General features: G+C 41.8%; 7 non-coding genes across 7 annotated transcripts; all 7 read right to left on the reverse strand.

The window, feature by feature from the left end:
• Positions 1-3,270: 3,270 nt before the first annotated feature.
• TRNAS-AGA (transfer RNA serine (anticodon AGA)) lies at positions 3,271-3,352 on the reverse strand. Its single transcript has one exon. It is a non-coding gene; the product is annotated as a tRNA-Ser (tRNA).
• A 1,498-nt stretch (positions 3,353-4,850) lies between these two features.
• TRNAH-GUG (transfer RNA histidin (anticodon GUG)) lies at positions 4,851-4,922 on the reverse strand. Its single transcript has one exon. It is a non-coding gene; the product is annotated as a tRNA-His (tRNA).
• Positions 4,923-6,210: 1,288 nt separating this feature from the next.
• TRNAS-AGA (transfer RNA serine (anticodon AGA)) lies at positions 6,211-6,292 on the reverse strand. Its single transcript has one exon. It is a non-coding gene; the product is annotated as a tRNA-Ser (tRNA).
• Positions 6,293-7,790: 1,498 nt separating this feature from the next.
• TRNAH-GUG (transfer RNA histidin (anticodon GUG)) lies at positions 7,791-7,862 on the reverse strand. Its single transcript has one exon. It is a non-coding gene; the product is annotated as a tRNA-His (tRNA).
• A 7,170-nt stretch (positions 7,863-15,032) lies between these two features.
• TRNAS-AGA (transfer RNA serine (anticodon AGA)) lies at positions 15,033-15,114 on the reverse strand. The gene has a single exon. It is a non-coding gene; the product is annotated as a tRNA-Ser (tRNA).
• Positions 15,115-16,612: 1,498 nt separating this feature from the next.
• On the reverse strand, positions 16,613-16,684 carry TRNAH-GUG (transfer RNA histidin (anticodon GUG)). The gene has a single exon. It is a non-coding gene; the product is annotated as a tRNA-His (tRNA).
• Positions 16,685-17,973: 1,289 nt separating this feature from the next.
• On the reverse strand, positions 17,974-18,055 carry TRNAS-AGA (transfer RNA serine (anticodon AGA)). Its single transcript has one exon. It is a non-coding gene; the product is annotated as a tRNA-Ser (tRNA).
• Between the last annotated feature and the right edge of the window lie 448 nt (positions 18,056-18,503).

The raw sequence follows: 18,503 nt of genomic DNA on the forward strand, positions 1-18,503 counted from the left end.
TATGGCAAACCAAGGTCCAGAAAAAGTCCTTTAGGAGTCCAGGGGCTGGGCAGAGCCCAGGGGAGGCAAGCCTTCCCCTGGGCCCAAGCAGCAGCACGCCCCTGGCAGATTCAAGCAGCAAACAAGAACATTTTCCTGGGGTCACAGCCCCTCTTTTATACACCTTTTCCCTTTGTCTTTAGGTGCAGGGTGGGGGGAGAACCAGTCGCAGCTGGTTTTGGAGTACCCTTGATGGCCCAACCACCCCTTTCATTCATCAGGCAGGCTAGGGTCATCAGTCGCACCACAGGGAGCGGAGCCAGCATTGTGTGGGGAAAACCCAGCCCCATTCAGGACACAGGCGCAGCCCCTCCCTCACATCAGCATGCTAATCTCTCCATTCACCACTGGGGCAGACCCACACAGACTCCTGGAGCCTGGCATCCCAGCCAGCTCCAGCCAATCACACGCCAGCACCCTCACAGCACATACTCAGCCATGTCTAGAAGTGGCGCTTCCGCACAAGACACAACCATGCCACATACATCGTTGCGAAGCATTCACTCTCACGAGTTCGCACATACCAAGCTTGACCATGCACGCCTCACGCATCAGGAACTACCAGGGACACAGACATTCCCCATGCATTCCTATGGGAGAGCAGGCCAATCTCACACACGCACTCAGGGAGCGCACGCACTTTACACTGCGCCACAGTGTCAAAGTGCGCAAAGACCAGAAATCACTAGGCAAAAAGTTCAGGGGTGAACCTGCCAGAAGGGCCAAGTCCAACAGGAAGATAAAAGAAGGCCCACTTGTCTCACCAAATGCTGTAGAGAAACTTGATGTTTTACTCATGTTATCCTTAGTTCGTTTTTGTTAGACCTTGCATTCTTAAGGTGGTCCCAACCCCACCTTATTGCTTTTCACCTCCGCATTTTGCTGTAACTTTTTGTTGGCCTTAGGACTCTGATCACTTTATCGCTACTAATCAGTGCTGAAGTGCACGTGCTTCTTCCCTAATCATGTGTATAATTGGAGTATACCTGACTGACAGATTTAATTTACTTGAAAGCCCCTTGTAAAGTTGTATACCATATACCCAGGGACTGATTGTGCCGCCCAAAGAAATAGCATTTCAAACCTGTCTCAAGCCTGCTACTGCAGTGCCTGTGCTGCAGTGTACTGCCACTTCGACTTGGCATTTAAAACTACTTGCCAAGCCTTAAACTCCAATTTTATTACATATCAGTAACCCCTAAGGTAGGCCCTAAGTAGTCCTAGGGGCATCATGCTATGTAAGTAAAAGGTAAGACATGTACTGTGGTAGTTTGTATGTCCTAGTAGTATCAAACAGTCTATTACATTTTTCACTACTGTGAGGTCTGCCCCTCTCATAGGTTAGCATTGGGTATTCCCTTATACTTTTTGGGGGGTAATTCCATATCAGAGAGGAGAAGCTTTATTTATTTATTGATAAATCCTATCTACTGGTGAGGTTGGATTTAATCTTACTATTGTATAAATGCCATTTTTAGAGAGTGAGCATTTCTCTGCACTTACTGCTCTATTTGCATGAAAACCTGTCTTCAATTGACGTCTGGATTGGGCTGCGAGACAGCTACATATGTGCATTCCCTGTAGACAGCCACAACACAGGTCACTCAACTGCAACTGCATTCATCTGCATTCTGATTGGCCTGGGGGAGACCTCCGCTCCCCTTACCACAAATATGTTCAAGAATGATAATTTATGTCAGTAAGTACAGTATACCTACATCTTATAATCATGTGTGTTTAAATAATTTGTCGTTAGATCGTTTAAATATTGAAAAGGATCTGTTTTTACTAGACATTTTACAAAAACAACTGGTACATTTGGGAATTCTGTAAAGGAAAAACCCAACTGCCGTGACATTGCCAACCACAATGCCGTGACTCGGATACGAACCGAGGTTGCTGCAGCCACAACACAGAGTACTAACCACTATACGATCACGGCAAGCTACTTGGGCTCAATAACGTACAGTGACATGAAGAAATTATAATTCGGAACACTCAGTGCTACTCCTGTGATAGGCTGAATGTGTTCATTGCTTCCTCATTCCTTATACAAAGGCTTTATCTCCTTAGTGGTTGATAGGCTGAAACCGTTTCCTGGCCGCCTGCTTGTGAACTGGCAGGAGTCAAAGATCACACATACACTGGTGGGCCTGTGATCGGACACCAATGCAGAGAAACACACCTGGCGCAGATATTCTATTCTGTTTATTAGACCTGCATCTCCCCTGTACCTCCTCAAGCCATCTGTATGTGAAGCAAGAAAGAGTTAAGGAACGGTCCATCTAAACTTTTATTGGGAGGATGCCGCCGTGAGCTCCTCCCAGCTAATCACACAAACAGCAGTAAAGCAAGATAACTACACAGATAGGGGGGACTGCATGATTAGGTTTTTGAGGAATTATTGAAACTGACCTCAGTGACCTATAATCAGAGCTGTGGCTAATGACTGCATGCCTAATTATGATGAAGCAAGCACCATTGCTCGTAGGGGCCCCACAACACACTTTTCTTAGCTCATTGAATTAAAGTAAAAACTTCTGCCATGTGTGAGTGGTAAAGGCTTGTTAATTTTGTTGCTTTTCAAATTCACGTCTGACAACAAGACGAAGGAATATTGGGGCATCAGACGCTTTGGAAAGTAGCCACCAACCGCAGAGAAAGAGAGAAAGAGGGAAAAGACAGTATGAGGTGTGGAGAAAACAGCAGCAGGTACAAGGAGCTCAAATGAGATTAATGGCGCCTAAATAGAGCACGTAAAGGAACAGTTACAAATCTAAGAAAAGGGAAAGAAAAGACTAGGAAAAAACACAGAAAGAGCTTGTAGATGAAATTCTCTTCCAGGAACAGCAGGTTAAGAGAAATTACACAGGGAGCAGTTAAGCTTGTAACACGGGGGAGAATAGAAAAGAAAATGCAGTTTTATGAAGTGTGTTTGCCTAATCCAGCTAGCACTTTTATTTTATTTCTCTATTTGCTTCTTTTATTGGTAAAGTAAGTTTCAAGTGCATGCACAGGTATGACCGAGAGAGCCAGGGTATAATAATTTGTAGCGTTTGCACCAGCGCTAATGAAGGACGAGAGTTATAGCAAAGATATGAAAGGGGGAGCGATAATAAATATGTGATATGGCAATAGTGACACCAAAATAAGCCACCTATTTATAAAACTGACATGGGAGAAATACTAAAGGTTAACTTCTGAAATTGTAGCCGATGTTAAAAAGATTCTCGTTGTCGGCAGGATTCGAACCTGCGCGGGGAGACCCTAATGGATTTCTAGTCCATCGCCTTAACCACTCGGCCACAACAACTGACTGTCTGGCGTGTGCACATAATCTGTATGCAAGTTTTCAAGGTGTCCCACAGCAAATTCCTGATATTCTGCAATGCACTTTTTAAAAATAATGTTTTTTTAAGCAGGCACTTTCTCTCCTAAAAACAAAAATTGCATGCGTATATCTCTAGTTTGGAATACCATAGGCTTGCATGCATACTCTCATGGGTCACTCAAGTTTTTTGGACCCTATTGCACTCTGTTTTCGTGCTGCTTTTAGTATATGGCCCATATTACAGAAGTCTACCATCTTTGAGTATTTGAGGCTCCTTTGTAAGTGCTTTATATTTTTTCCTTGAAGAGCTATATAATAAAGGGGTCCGGGAAAGATTGCATTTATGGAAGATAAAAGAAGGCCCACTTGTCTCACCAAATGCTGTAGAGAAACCTGATGTTTTACTCATGTTATCCTTAGTTCGTTTTTGTTAGACGTTGCATTCTTAAGGTGGTCCCAACCCCACCTTATTGCTTTTCACCTCCGCATTTTGCTGTATCTTTTTGTTGGCCTTAGGACTCTGATCACTTTATCGCTACTAATCAGTGCTGAAGTGCACGTGCTTCTTCCCTAATCATGTGTATAATTGGAGTATACCTGACTGACAGATTTAATTTACTTGAAAGCCCCTTGTAAAGTGGTATACCATATACCCAGGGACTGATTGTGCCGCCCAAAGAAATAGCATTTCAAACCTGTCTCAAGCCTGCTACTGCAGTGCCTGTGCTGCAGTGTACTGCCACTTCGACTTGGCATTTAAAACTACTTGCCAAGCCTTAAACTCCAATTTTATTACATATCAGTAACCCCTAAGGTAGGCCCTAAGTAGTCCTAGGGGCATCATGCTATGTAAGTAAAAGGTAAGACATGTACTGTGGTAGTTTGTATATCCTAGTAGTATCAAACAGTCTATTACATTTTTCACTACTGTGAGGTCTGCCCCTCTCATAGGTTAGCATTGGGTATTCCCTTATACTTTTTGGGGGGTAATTCCATATCAGAGAGGAGAAGCTTTATTTATTTATTAATAAATCCTATCTACTGGTGAGGTTGGATGTAATCTTACTATTGTATAAATGCCATTTTAGAGAGTGAGCATTTCTCTGCACTTACTGCTCTATTTGCATGAAAACCTGTCTTCAATTGACGTCTGGATTGGGCTGCGAGACAGCTACAAATGTGCATTCCCTGTAGACAGCCACAACACAGGTCACTCAACTGCAACTGCATTCATCTGCATTCTGATTGGCCTGGGGGAGAGCTCCGCTACCCTTACCGCAAATTTGTTCAAGAACGATAATTTATGTCAGTAAGTACAGTATACCTACATCTTATAATCATGTGTGTTTAAATAATTTGTCGTTAGATCGTTTAAATATTGAAAAGGATCTGTTTTTAATAGACATTTTACAAAAACAACTGGTACATTTGGGAATTCTGTAAAGGAAAAACCCAACTGCTGTGATATTGCCAACCACCATGCCGTGACTCGGATTCGAACCGAGGTTGCTGCGGCCACAACGCAGAGTACTAACCACTATACGATCACGGCGAGCTACTTGGGCTCAATAACGTACAGTGACATGAAGAAATTATAATTCGGAACACTCAGGGCTACTCCTGTGACACGCTGAATGTGTTCATTGCTTCCTCATTCCTTATACAAAGGCTTTATCTCCTCAGTGGTTGATAAACTGAAACCGTTTCCTGGCCGCCTGCTTGTGAACTGGCAGGAGTCAAAGATCACACATACACTGGTGGGCCTGTGATGGGACACCAATGCAGAGAAACACACCTGGCGCAGATATTCTATTCTGTTTATTAGACCTGCATCTCCCCTGTACCTCCTCAAGCCATCTGTATGTGAAGCAAGAAAGAGTTAAGGAACGGTCCATCTACACTTTTATTGGGAGGATGCTGCCGTGAGCTCCTCCCAGCTATTCACACAAACAGCAGTAAAGCTAGATAACTACACAGTTAGGGGGGACTGCATGGTTAGGTTTTTGAGGAATTATTGAAACTGACCTCAGTGACCCATAATCAGAGCTGTGGCTAATGACTGCATGCCTAATTATGATGAAGCAAGCACCATGGCTCGTAGGGGCCCCACAACACACTTTTCTTAGCTCATTGAATTAAAGTATAAACTTCTGCCATGTGTGAGTGGTAAAGGCTTGTTAATTTTGTTGCTTTTCAAATTCATGTCTGACAACAAGACGAAGGAACATTGGGGCATCAGACGCTTTGGAAAGTAGCCACCAACCGCCGAGAAAGAGAGAAAGAGGGAAAAGATAGTATGAGGTGTGGAGAAAACAGCAGCAGGTACAAGGAGCTCAAATGAGATTAATGGCGCCTAAATAGAGCACGTAAAGGAACAGTTACAAATCTAAGAAAAGGGAAAGAAAAGACTAGGAAAAAACACAGAAAGAGCTTGTAGATGAAATTCTGATCCAGGAACAGCAGGTTAAGAGAAATTACACAGGGAGCAGTTAAGCTTGTAACACGGGGGAGAATAGAAAAGAAAATGCAGTTTTATGAAGTGTGTTTGCCTAATCCAGCTAGCACTTTTATTTTATTTCTCTATTTGCTTCTTTTATTGGTAAAGTAAGTTTCTGGTGCATGCACAGGTATGACCGAGAGAGCCAGGGTATAATAATTTGAAGCGATTGCAGCAGCGCTAATGAAGGACGAGAGTTATAGCAAAGATATGAAAGGGGGAGCGATAATAAATATGTGATATGGCAATAGTGACACCAAAATAAGCCACCTATTTATAAAACTGACATGGAAGAAATACTAAAGGTTAATTCTGAAATCATAGCCGATGTTAAAAAGATTCTCGTTGTCGGCAGGATTCAAACCTGCGTGGGGAGACCCCAATGGATTTCTAGTCCATCGCCTTAACCACTCGGCCACAACAACTGACTGTAAGGCGTTTGCACATAATCTGTATGCAAGTTTTCAAGGTGTCCCACAACAAATTCCTGATATTCTGCAATGCACTTTTTAAAAATAATGTTTTTTCAGCAGGCACATTCTCTCCTAAAAACAAAAATTGCATGCGTATATCTCTAGTTTGGAATACCATAGGCTTGCATGCATACTCTCATGGGTCACTCAAGTTTTTTGGACCCTATTGCACTCTGTTTTCGTGCTGCTTTTAGTATATGGCCCATATTACAGAAGTCTACCATCTTTGAGTATTTGAGACTCCTTTGTAAGTGCTTTATATTTTTTCCTTGAAGAGCTATATAATAAAGGGGTCCGGGAAAGATTGCATTTATGGAAGATAAAAGAAGGCCCACTTGTCTCACCAAATGCTGTAGAGAAACCTGATATTTTACTCATGTTATCCTTAGTTCGTTTTTGTTAGACGTTGCATTCTTAAGGTGGTCCCAACCCCACCTTATTGCTTTTCACCTCCGCATTTTGCTGTATCTTTTTGTTGGCCTTAGGACTCTGATCACTTTATCGCTACTAATCAGTGCTGAAGTGCACGTGCTTCTTCCCTAATCATGTGTATAATTGGAGTATACCTGACTGACAGATTTAATTTACTTGAAAGCCCCTTGTAAAGTGGTATACCATATACCCAGGGACTGATTGTGCCGCCCAAAGAAATAGCATTTCAAACCTGTCTCAAGCCTGCTACTGCAGTGCCTGTGCTGCAGTGTACTGCCACTTCGACTTGGCATTTAAAACGACTTGCCAAGCATTAAACTCCAATTTTATTACATATCAGTAACCCCTAAGGTAGGCCCTAAGTAGTCCTAGGGGCATCATGCTATGTAAGTAAAAGGTAAGACATGTACTGTGGTAGTTTGTATGTCCTAGTAGTATCAAACAGTCTATTACATTTTTCACTACTGTGAGGTCTGCCCCTCTCATAGGTTAGCATTGGGTATTCCCTTATACTTTTTGGGGGGTAATTCCATATCAGAGAGGAGAAGCTTTATTTATTTATTAATAAATCCTATCTACTGGTGAGGTTGGATTTAATCTTACTATTGTATAAATGCCATTTTTAGAGAGTGAGCATTTCCCTGCACTTACTGCTCTATTTGCATGAAAACCTGTCTTCAATTGACGTCTGGATTGGGCTGCGAGACAGCTACAAATGTGCATTCCCTGTAGACAGCCACAACACAGGTCACTCACCTGCAACTGCATTCATCTGCATTCTGATTGGCCTGGGGGAGAGCTCCGCTACCCTTACCGCAAATATGTTCAAGAACGATAATTTATGTCAGTAAGTACAGTATACCTACATCTTATAATCATGTGTGTTTAAATAATTTGTCGTTAGATCGTTTAAATATTGAAAAGGATCTGTTTTTAATAGACATTTTACAAAAACAACTGGTACATTTGGGAATTCTGTAAAGGAAAAACCCAACTGCTGTGACATTGCCAACCACAATGCCGTGACTCGGATTCGAACCGAGGTTGCTGCGGCCACAACGCAGAGTACTAACCACTATACGATCACGGCGAGCTACTTGGGCTCAATAACGTACAGTGACATGAAGAAATTATAATTCGGAACACTCAGGGCTACTCCTGTGATACGCTGAATGTGTTCATTGCTTCCTCATTCCTTATACAAAGGCTTTATCTCCTCAGTGGTTGATAGGCTGAAACCGTTTCCTGGCCGCCTGCTTGTGAACTGGCAGGAGTCAAAGATCACACATACACTGGTGGGCCTGTGATGGGACACCAATGCAGAGAAACACACCTGGCGCAGATATTCTATTCTGTTTATTAGACCTGCATCACCCCTGTACCTCCTCAAGCCATCTGTATGTGAAGCAAGAAAGAGTTAAGGAACGGTCCATCTACACTTTTATTGGGAGGATGCTGCCGTGAGCTCCTCCCAGCTATTCACACAAACAGCAGTAAAGCTAGATAACTACACAGTTAGGGGGGACTGCATGGTTAGGTTTTTGAGGAATTATTGAAACTGACCTCAGTGACCCATAATCAGAGCTGTGGCTAATGACTGCATGCCTAATTATGATGAAGCAAGCAGCATGGCTCGTAGGGGCTCCACAACACACTTTTCTTAGCTCATTGAATTAAAGTATAAACTTCTGCCATGTGTGAGTGGTAAAGGCTTGTTAATTTTGTTGCTTTTCAAATTCACGTCTGACAACAAGACGAAGGAACATTGGGGCATCAGACGCTTTGGAAAGTAGCCACCAACCGCAGAGAAAGAGAGAAAGAGGGAAAAGATAGTATGAGGTGTGGAGAAAACAGCAGCAGGTACAAGGAGCTCAAATGAGATTAATGGCGCCTAAATAGAGCACGTAAAGGAACAGTTACAAATCTAAGAAAAGGGAAAGAAAAGACTAGGAAAAAACACAGAAAGAGCTTGTAGATGAAATTCTCTTCCAGGAACAGCAGGTTAAGAGAAATTACACAGGGAGCAGTTAAGCTTGTAACATGGGGGAGAATAGAAAAGAAAATGCAGTTTTATGAAGTGTGTTTGCCTAATCCAGCTAGCACTTTTATTTTATTTCTCTATTTGCCTCTTTTATTGGTAAAGTAAGTTTCAAGTGCATGCACAGGTATGACCGAGAGAGCCAGGGTATAATAATTTGAAGCGTTTGCACCAGCGCTAATGAAGGACGAGAGTTATAGCAAAGATATGAAAGGGGGAGCGATAATAAATATGTGATATGGCAATAGTGACACCAAAATAAGCCACCTATTTATAAAACTGACATGGAAGAAATACTAAAGGTTAACTTCTGAAATTGTAGCCGATGTTAAAAAGATTCTCGTTGTCGGCAGGATTCGAACCTGCGCGGGGAGACCAAATGGATTTCTAGTCCATCGCCTTAACCTCTCGGCCACAACAACTGACTGTAAGGTGTGTGCACATAATCTGTATGCAAGTTTTCAAGGTGTCCCACAGCAAATTCCTGATATTCTTCAATGCACTTTTTAAAAATAATGTTTTTTTCAGCAGGCACATTCTCTCCTAAAAGCAAAAATTGCATGCGTATATCTCTAGTTTGGAATACCATAGGCTTGCATGCATACTCTCATGGGTCACTCAAGTTTTTTGGACCCTATTGCACTCTGTTTTCGTGCTGCTTTTAGTATATGGCCCATATTACAGAAGTCTACCATCTTTGAGTATTTGAGGCTCCTTTGTAAGTGCTTTATATTTTTTCCGTGAAGAGCTATATAATAAAGGGGTCCGGGAAAGATTGCATTTATGGAAGATAAAAGAAGGCCCACTTGTCTCACCAAATGCTGTAGAGAAACCTGATGTTTTACTCATGTTATCCCTAGTTCGTTTTTGTTAGACCTTGCATTCTTAAGGTGGTCCCAACCCCACCTTATTGCTTTTCATCTCCGCATTTTGCTGTATCTTTTTGTTGGCCTTAGGACTCTTATCACTTTATCGCTACTAATCAGTGCTGAAGTGCACGTGCTTCTTCCCTAATCATGTGTATAATTGGAGTATACCTGACTGACAGATTTAATTTACTTGAAAGCCCCTTGTAAAGTCGTATACCATATACCCAGGGACTGATTGTGCCGCCCAAAGAAATAGCATTTCAAACCTGTCTCAAGCCTGCTACTGCAGTGCCTGTGCTGCAGTGTACTGCCACTTCGACTTGGCATTTAAAACTACTTGCCAAGCCTTAAACTCCAATTTTATTACATATCAGTAACCCCTAAGGTAGGCCCTAAGTAGTCATAGGGGCATCATGCTATGTAAGTAAAAGGTAAGACATGTACTGTGGTAGTTTGTATGTCCTAGAAGTATCAAACAGTCTATTACATTTTTCACTACTGTGAGGTCTGCCCCTCTCATAGGTTAGCATTGGGTATTCCCTTATACTTTTTGGGGGGTAATTCCATATCAGAGAGGAGAAGCTTTATTTATTTATTGATAAATCCTATCTACTGGTGAGGTTGGATTTAATCTTACTATTGTATAAATGCCATTTTTAGAGAGTGAGCATTTCTCTGCACTTACTGCTCTATTTGCATGAAAACCTGTCTTCAATTGACGTCTGGATTGGGCTGGGAGACAGCTACATATGTGCATTCCCTGTAGACAGCCACAACACAGGTCACTCAACTGCAACTGCATTCATCTGCATTCTGATTGGCCTGGGGGAGAGCTCCGCTCCCCTTACCGCAAATATGTTCAAGAACGATAATTTATGTCAGTAAGTACAGTATACCTACATCTTATAATCATGTGTGTTTAAATAATTTGTCGTTAGATCGTTTAAATATTGAAAAGGATCTGTTTTTAATAGACATTTTACAAAAACAACTGGTACACTTGGGAATTCTGTAAAGGAAAAACCCAACTGCCGTGACATTGCCAACCACAATGCCGTGAATCGGATTCGAACCGAGGTTGCTGCGGCCACAACACAGAGTACTAACCACTATACGATCACGGCGAGCTACTTGGGCTCAATAACGTACAGTGACATGAAGAAATTATAATTCGGAACACTCAGGGCTACTCCTGTGATACGCTGAATGTGTTCATTGCTTCCTCATTCCTTATACAAAGGCTTTATCTCCTCAGTGGTTGATAGGCTGAAACCGTTTCCTGGCCGCCTGCTTGTGAACTGGCAGGAGTCAAAGATCACACATACACTGGTGGGCCTGTGATGGGACACCAATGCAGAGAAACACACCTGGCGCAGATATTCTATTCTGTTTATTAGACCTGCATCACCCCTGTACCTCCTCAAGCCATCTGTATGTGAAGCAAGAAAGAGTTAAGGAACGGTCCATCTACACTTTTATTGGGAGGATGCTGCCGTGAGCTCCTCCCAGCTATTCACACAAACAGCAGTAAAGCTAGATAACTACACAGTTAGGGGGGACTGCATGGTTAGGTTTTTGAGGAATTATTGAAACTGACCTCAGTGACCCATAATCAGAGCTGTGGCTAATGACTGCATGCCTAATTATGATGAAGCAAGCAGCATGGCTCGTAGGGGCCCCACAACACACTTTTCTTAGCTCATTGAATTAAAGTATAAACTTCTGCCATGTGTGAGTGGTAAAGGCTTGTTAATTTTGTTGCTTTTCAAATTCACGTCTGACAACAAGACGAAGGAACATTGGGGCATCAGACGCTTTGGAAAGTAGCCACCAACCGCAGAGAAAGAGAGAAAGAGGGAAAAGATAGTATGAGGTGTGGAGAAAACAGCAGCAGGTACAAGGAGCTCAAATGAGATTAATGGCGCCTAAATAGAGCACGTAAAGGAACAGTTAAAAATCTAAGAAAAGGGAAAGAAAAGACTAGGAAAAAACACAGAAAGAGCTTGTAGATGAAATTCTCTTCCAGGAACAGCAGGTTAAGAGAAATTACACAGGGAGCAGTTAAGCTTGTAACATGGGGGAGAATAGAAAAGAAAATGCAGTTTTATGAAGTGTGTTTGCCTAATCCAGCTAGCACTTTTATTTTATTTCTCTATTTGCCTCTTTTATTGGTAAAGTAAGTTTCAAGTGCATGCACAGGTATGACCGAGAGAGCCAGGGTATAATAATTTGAAGCGTTTGCACCAGCGCTAATGAAGGACGAGAGTTATAGCAAAGATATGAAAGGGGGAGCGATAATAAATATGTGATATGGCAATAGTGACACCAAAATAAGCCACCTATTTATAAAACTGACATGGAAGAAATACTAAAGGTTAACTTCTGAAATTGTAGCCGATGTTAAAAAGATTCTCGTTGTCGGCAGGATTCGAACCTGCGCGGGGAGACCAAATGGATTTCTAGTCCGTCGCCTTAACCTCTCGGCCACAACAACTGACTGTAAGGTGTGTGCACATAATCTGTATGCAAGTTTTCAAGGTGTCCCACAGCAAATTCCTGATATTCTTCAATGCACTTTTTAAAAATAATGTTTTTTTCAGCATGCACATTCTCTCCTAAAAGCAAAAATTGCATGCGTATATCTCTAGTTTGGAATACCATAGGCTTGCATGCATACTCTCATGGGTCACTCAAGTTTTTTGGACCCTATTGCACTCTGTTTTCGTGCTGCTTTTAGTATATGGCCCATATTACAGAAGTCTACCATCTTTGAGTATTTGAGGCTCCTTTGTAAGTGCTTTATATTTTTTCCGTGAAGAGCTATATAATAAAGGGGTCCGGGAAAGATTGCATTTATGGAAGATAAAAGAAGGCCCACTTGTCTCACCAAATGCTGTAGAGAAACCTGATGTTTTACTCATGTTATCCCTAGTTCGTTTTTGTTAGACCTTGCATTCTTAAGGTGGTCCCAACCCCACCTTATTGCTTTTCATCTCCGCATTTTGCTGTATCTTTTTGTTGGCCTTAGGACTCTTATCACTTTATCGCTACTAATCAGTGCTGAAGTGCACGTGCTTCTTCCCTAATCATGTGTATAATTGGAGTATACCTGACTGACAGATTTAATTTACTTGAAAGCCCCTTGTAAAGTCGTATACCATATACCCAGGGACTGATTGTGCCGCCCAAAGAAATAGCATTTCAAACCTGTCTCAAGCCTGCTACTGCAGTGCCTGTGCTGCAGTGTACTGCCACTTCGACTTGGCATTTAAAACTACTTGCCAAGCCTTAAACTCCAATTTTATTACATATCAGTAACCCCTAAGGTAGGCCCTAAGTAGTCATAGGGGCATCATGCTATGTAAGTAAAAGGTAAGACATGTACTGTGGTAGTTTGTATGTCCTAGAAGTATCAAACAGTCTATTACATTTTTCACTACTGTGAGGTCTGCCCCTCTCATAGGTTAGCATTGGGTATTCCCTTATACTTTTTGGGGGGTAATTCCATATCAGAGAGGAGAAGCTTTATTTATTTATTGATAAATCCTATCTACTGGTGAGGTTGGATTTAATCTTACTATTGTATAAATGCCATTTTTAGAGAGTGAGCATTTCTCTGCACTTACTGCTCTATTTGCATGAAAACCTGTCTTCAATTGACGTCTGGATTGGGCTGGGAGACAGCTACATATGTGCATTCCCTGTAGACAGCCACAACACAGGTCACTCAACTGCAACTGCATTCATCTGCATTCTGATTGGCCTGGGGGAGAGCTCCGCTCCCCTTACCGCAAATATGTTCAAGAACGATAATTTATGTCAGTAAGTACAGTATACCTACATCTTATAATCATGTGTGTTTAAATAATTTGTCGTTAGATCGTTTAAATATTGAAAAGGATCTGTTTTTAATAGACATTTTACAAAAACAACTGGTACACTTGGGAATTCTGTAAAGGAAAAACCCAACTGCCGTGACATTGCCAACCACAATGCCGTGAATCGGATTCGAACCGAGGTTGCTGCGGCCACAACACAGAGTACTAACCACTATACGATCACGGCGAGCTACTTGGGCTCAATAACGTACAGTGACATGAAGAAATTATAATTCGGAACACTCAGGGCTACTCCTGTGATAGGCTGAATGTGTTCATTGCTTCCTCATTCCTTATACAAAGGCTTTATCTCCTCAGTGGTTGATAGGCTGAAACCGTTTCCTGGCCGCCTGCTTGTGAACTGGCAGGAGTCAAAGATCACACATACACTGGTGGGCCTGTGATGGGACACCAATGCAGAGAAACACATCTGGCGCAGATATTCTATTCTGTTTATTAGACCTGCATCTCCCCTGTACCTCCTCAAGCCATCTGTATGTGAAGCAAGAAAGAGTTAAGGAACGGTCCATCTACTCTTTTATTGGGAGGATGCTGCCGTGAGCTCCTCCCAGCTATTCACACAAACAGCAGTAAAGCTAGATAACTACACAGTTAGGGGGGACTGCATGGTTAGGTTTTTGAGGAATTATTGAAACTGACCTCAGTGACCCATAATCAGAGCTGTGGCTAATGACTGCATGCCTAATTATGATGAATCAAGCACCATGGCTCGTAGGGGCCCCACAACACACTTTTCTTAGCTCATTGAATTAAAGTATAAACTTCTGCCATGTGTGAGTGGTAAAGGCTTGGTAATTTTGTTGCTTTTCAAATTCACGTCTGACAACAAGACGAAGGAACATTGGGGCATCAGACGCTTTGGAAAGTAGCCACCAACCGCAGAGAAAGAGAGAAAGAGGGAAAAGATAGTATGAGGTGTGGAGAAAACAGCAGCAGGTACAAGGAGCTCAAATGAGATTAATGGCGCCTAAATAGAGCACGTAAAGGAACAGTTACAAATCTAAGAAAAGGGAAAGAAAAGACTAGGAAAAAACACAGAAAGAGCTTGTAGATGAAATTCTCTTCCAGGAACAGCAGGTTAAGAGAAATTACACAGGGAGCAGTTAAGCTTGTAACACGGGGAGAATAGAAAAGAAAATGCAGTTTTATGAAGTGTGTTTGCCTAATCCAGCTAGCACTTTTATTTTATTTCTCTATTTGCTTCTTTTATTGGTAAAGTAAGTTTCAAGTGCATGCACAGGTATGACCGAGAGAGCCAGGGTATAATAATTTGAAGCGTTTGCACCAGCGCTAATGAAGGACGAGAGTTATAGCAAAGATATGAAAGGGGGAGCGATAATAAATATGTGATATGGCAATAGTGACACCAAAATAAGCCACCTATTTATAAAACTGACATGGAAGAAATACGAAAGGTTAACTTCTGAAATTGTAGCCGATGTTAAAAAGATTCTCGTTGTCGGCAGGATTCAAACCTGCGTGGGGAGACCCCAATGGATTTCTAGTCCATCGCCTTAACCACTCGGCCACAACAACTGACTGTGAGGCGTGTGCACATAATCTGTATGCAAGTTTTCAAGGTGTCCCACAACAAATTCCTGATATTCTGCAATGCACTTTTTAAAAATAATGTTTTTTCAGCAGGCACATTCTCTCCTAAAAACAAAAATTGCATGCGTATATCTCTAGTTTGGAATACCATAGGCTTGCATGCATACTCTCATGGGTCACTCAAGTTTTTTGGACCCTATTGCACTCTGTTTTCGTGCTGCTTTTAGTATATGGCCCATATTACAGAAGTCTACCATCTTTGAGTATTTGAGGCTCCTTTGTAAGTGCTTTATATTTTTTCCTTGAAGAGCTATATAATAAAGGGGTCCGGGAAAGATTGCATTTATGGAAGATAAAAGAAGGCCCACTTGTCTCACCAAATGCTGTAGAGAAACCTGATGTTTTACTCATGTTATCCTTAGTTCTTTTTTGTTAGACCTTGCATTCTTAAGGTGGTCCCAACCCCACCTTATTGCTTTTCACCTCCGCATTTTGCTGTATCTTTTTGTTGGCCTTAGGACTCTGATCACTTTATCGCTACTAATCAGTGCTGAAGTGCACGTGCTTCTTCCCTAATCATGTGTATAATTGGATTATACCTGACTGACAGATTTAATTTACTTGAAAGCCCCTTGTAAAGTGGTATACCATATACCCAGGGACTGATTGTGCCGCCCAAAGAAATAGCATTTAAAACCTGTCTCAAGCCTGCTACTGCAGTGCCTGTGCTGCAGTGCACTGCCACTTCGACTTGGCATTTAAAACTACTTGCCAAGCCTTAAACTCCAATTTTATTACATATCAGTAACCCCTAAGGTAGGCCCTAAGTAGTCCTAGGGGCATCATGCTATGTAAGTAAAAGGTAAGACATGTACTGTGGTAGTTTGTATGTCCTAGTAGTATCAAACAGTCTATTACATTTTTCACTACTGTGAGGTCTGCCCCTCTCATAGGTTAGCATTGGGTATTCCCTTATACTTTTTGGGGGGTAATTCCATATCAGAGAGGAGAAGCTTTATTTATTTATTGATAAATCCTATCTACTGGTCAGGTTGGATTTAATCTTACTATTGTATAAATGCCATTTTTAGAGAGTGAGCATTTCTCTGCACTTACTGCTCTATTTGCATGAAAACCTGTCTTCAATTGACGTCTGGATTGGGCTGCGAGACAGCTACAAATGTGCATTCCCTGTAGACAGCCACAACACAGGTCACTCAACTGCAACTGCATTCATCTGCATTCTGATTGGCCTGGGGGAGAGCTCCGCTACCCTTACCGCAAATATGTTCAAGAACGATAATTTATGTCAGTAAGTACAGTATACCTACATCTTATAACCATGTGTGTTTAAATAATTTGTCGTTAGATCGTTTAAATATTGAAAAGGATCTGTTTTTAATAGACATTTTACAAAAACAACTGGTACATTTGGGAATTCTGTAAAGGAAAAACCCAACTGCTGTGACATTGCCAACCACAATGCCGTGACTCGGATTCGAACCGAGGTTGCTGCGGCCACAACGCAGAGTACTAACCACTATACGATCACGGCGAGCTACTTGGGCTCAATAACGTACAGTGACATGAAGAAATTATAATTCGGAACACTCAGGGCTACTCCTGTGATAAGCTGAATGTGTTCATTGCTTCCTCATTCCTTATACAAAGGCTTTATCTCCTCAGTGGTTGATAGGCTGAAACCGTTTCCTGGCCGCCTGCTTGTGAACTGGCAGGAGTCAAAGATCACACATACACTGGTGGGCCTGTGATGGGACACCAATGCAGAGAAACACACCTGGCGCAGATATTCTATTCTGTTTATTAGACCTGCATCTCTCCTGTACCTCCTCAAGCCATCTGTACGTGAAGCAAGAAAGAGTTAAGGAACGGTCCATCTACACTTTTATAGGGAGGATGCTGCCGTGAGCTCCTCCCAGCTAATCACACAAACAGCAGTAAAGCAAGATAACTACACAGTTAGGGGGGACTGCATGGTTAGGTTTTTGAGGAATTATTGAAACTGACCTCAGTGACCCATAATCAGAGCTGTAGCTAATGACTGCATGCCTAATTATGATGAAGCAAGCACCATGGCTCGTAGGGGCCCCACAACACACTTTTCTTAGCTCATTGAATTAAAGTATAAACTTTTGCCATGTGTGAGTGGTAAAGGCTTGTTAATTTTGTTGCTTTTCAAATTCACGTCTGACAACAAGACGAAGGAACATTGGGGCATCAGACGCTTTTGAAAGTAGCCACCAACCGCAGAGAAAGAGAGAAAGAGGGAAAAGACAGTATGAGGTGTGGAGAAAACAGCAGCAGGTACAAGGAGCTCCAATGAGATTAATGGCGCCTAAATAGAGCATGTAAAGGAACAGTTTCAAATCTAAGAAAAGGGAAAGAAAAGACTAGGAAAAAACACAGAAAGAGCTTGTAGATGAAATTCTCTTCCAGGAACAGCAGGTTAAGAGAAATTACACAGGGAGCAGTTAAGCTTGTAACGCGGGGGAGAATAGAAAAGAAAATGCAGTTTTATGAAGTGTGTTTGCCTAATCCAGCTAGCACTTTTATTTTATTTCTCTATTTGCTTCTTTTATTGGTAAAGTAAGTTTCAAGTGCATGCACAGGTATGACCGAGAGAGCCAGGGTATAATAATTTGAAGCGTTTGCACCAGCGCTAATGAAGGACGAGAGTTATAGCAAAGATATGAAAGGGGGAGCGATAATAAATATGTGATATGGCAATAGTGACACCAAAATAAGCCACCTATTTATAAAACTGACATGGGAGAAATACTAAAGGTTAACTTCTGAAATTGTAGCCGATGTTAAAAAGAATCTCGTTGTCGGCAGGATTCGAACCTGCACGGGGAGACCCCAATGGATTTCTAGTCCATCGCCTTAACCACTCGGCCACAACAACTGACTGTCAGGCGTGTGCACATAATCTGTATGCAAGTTTTCAAGGTGTCCCACAGCAAATTCCTGATATTCTGCAATGCACTTTTTAAAAATAATGTTTTTTTCAGCAGGCACTTTCTCTCCTAAAAACAAAAATTGCATGCGTATATCTCTAGTTTGGAATACCATAGGCTTGCATGCATACTCTCATGGGTCACTCAAGTTTTTTGGACCCTATTGCACTGAGTTTTCGTGCTGCTTTTAGTATACGGCCCATATTACAGAAGTCTACCATCTTTGAGTATTTGAGGCTCCTTTGTAAGTGCTTTATATTTTTCCTTGAAGAGCTATATAATAAAGGGGTCCGGGAAAGATTGCATTTATGGAAGATAAAAGAAGGCCCACTTGTCTCACCAAATGCTGTAGAGAAACCTGATATTTTACTCATGTTATCCTTAGTTCGTTTTTGT

The sequence above is a fragment of the Lissotriton vulgaris genome, chromosome 1_1 (genome assembly GCF_964263255.1).
Source record: "Lissotriton vulgaris chromosome 1_1, aLisVul1.2, whole genome shotgun sequence".
In the NCBI taxonomy this organism is placed as follows: Eukaryota; Metazoa; Chordata; class Amphibia; order Caudata; family Salamandridae; genus Lissotriton; species Lissotriton vulgaris.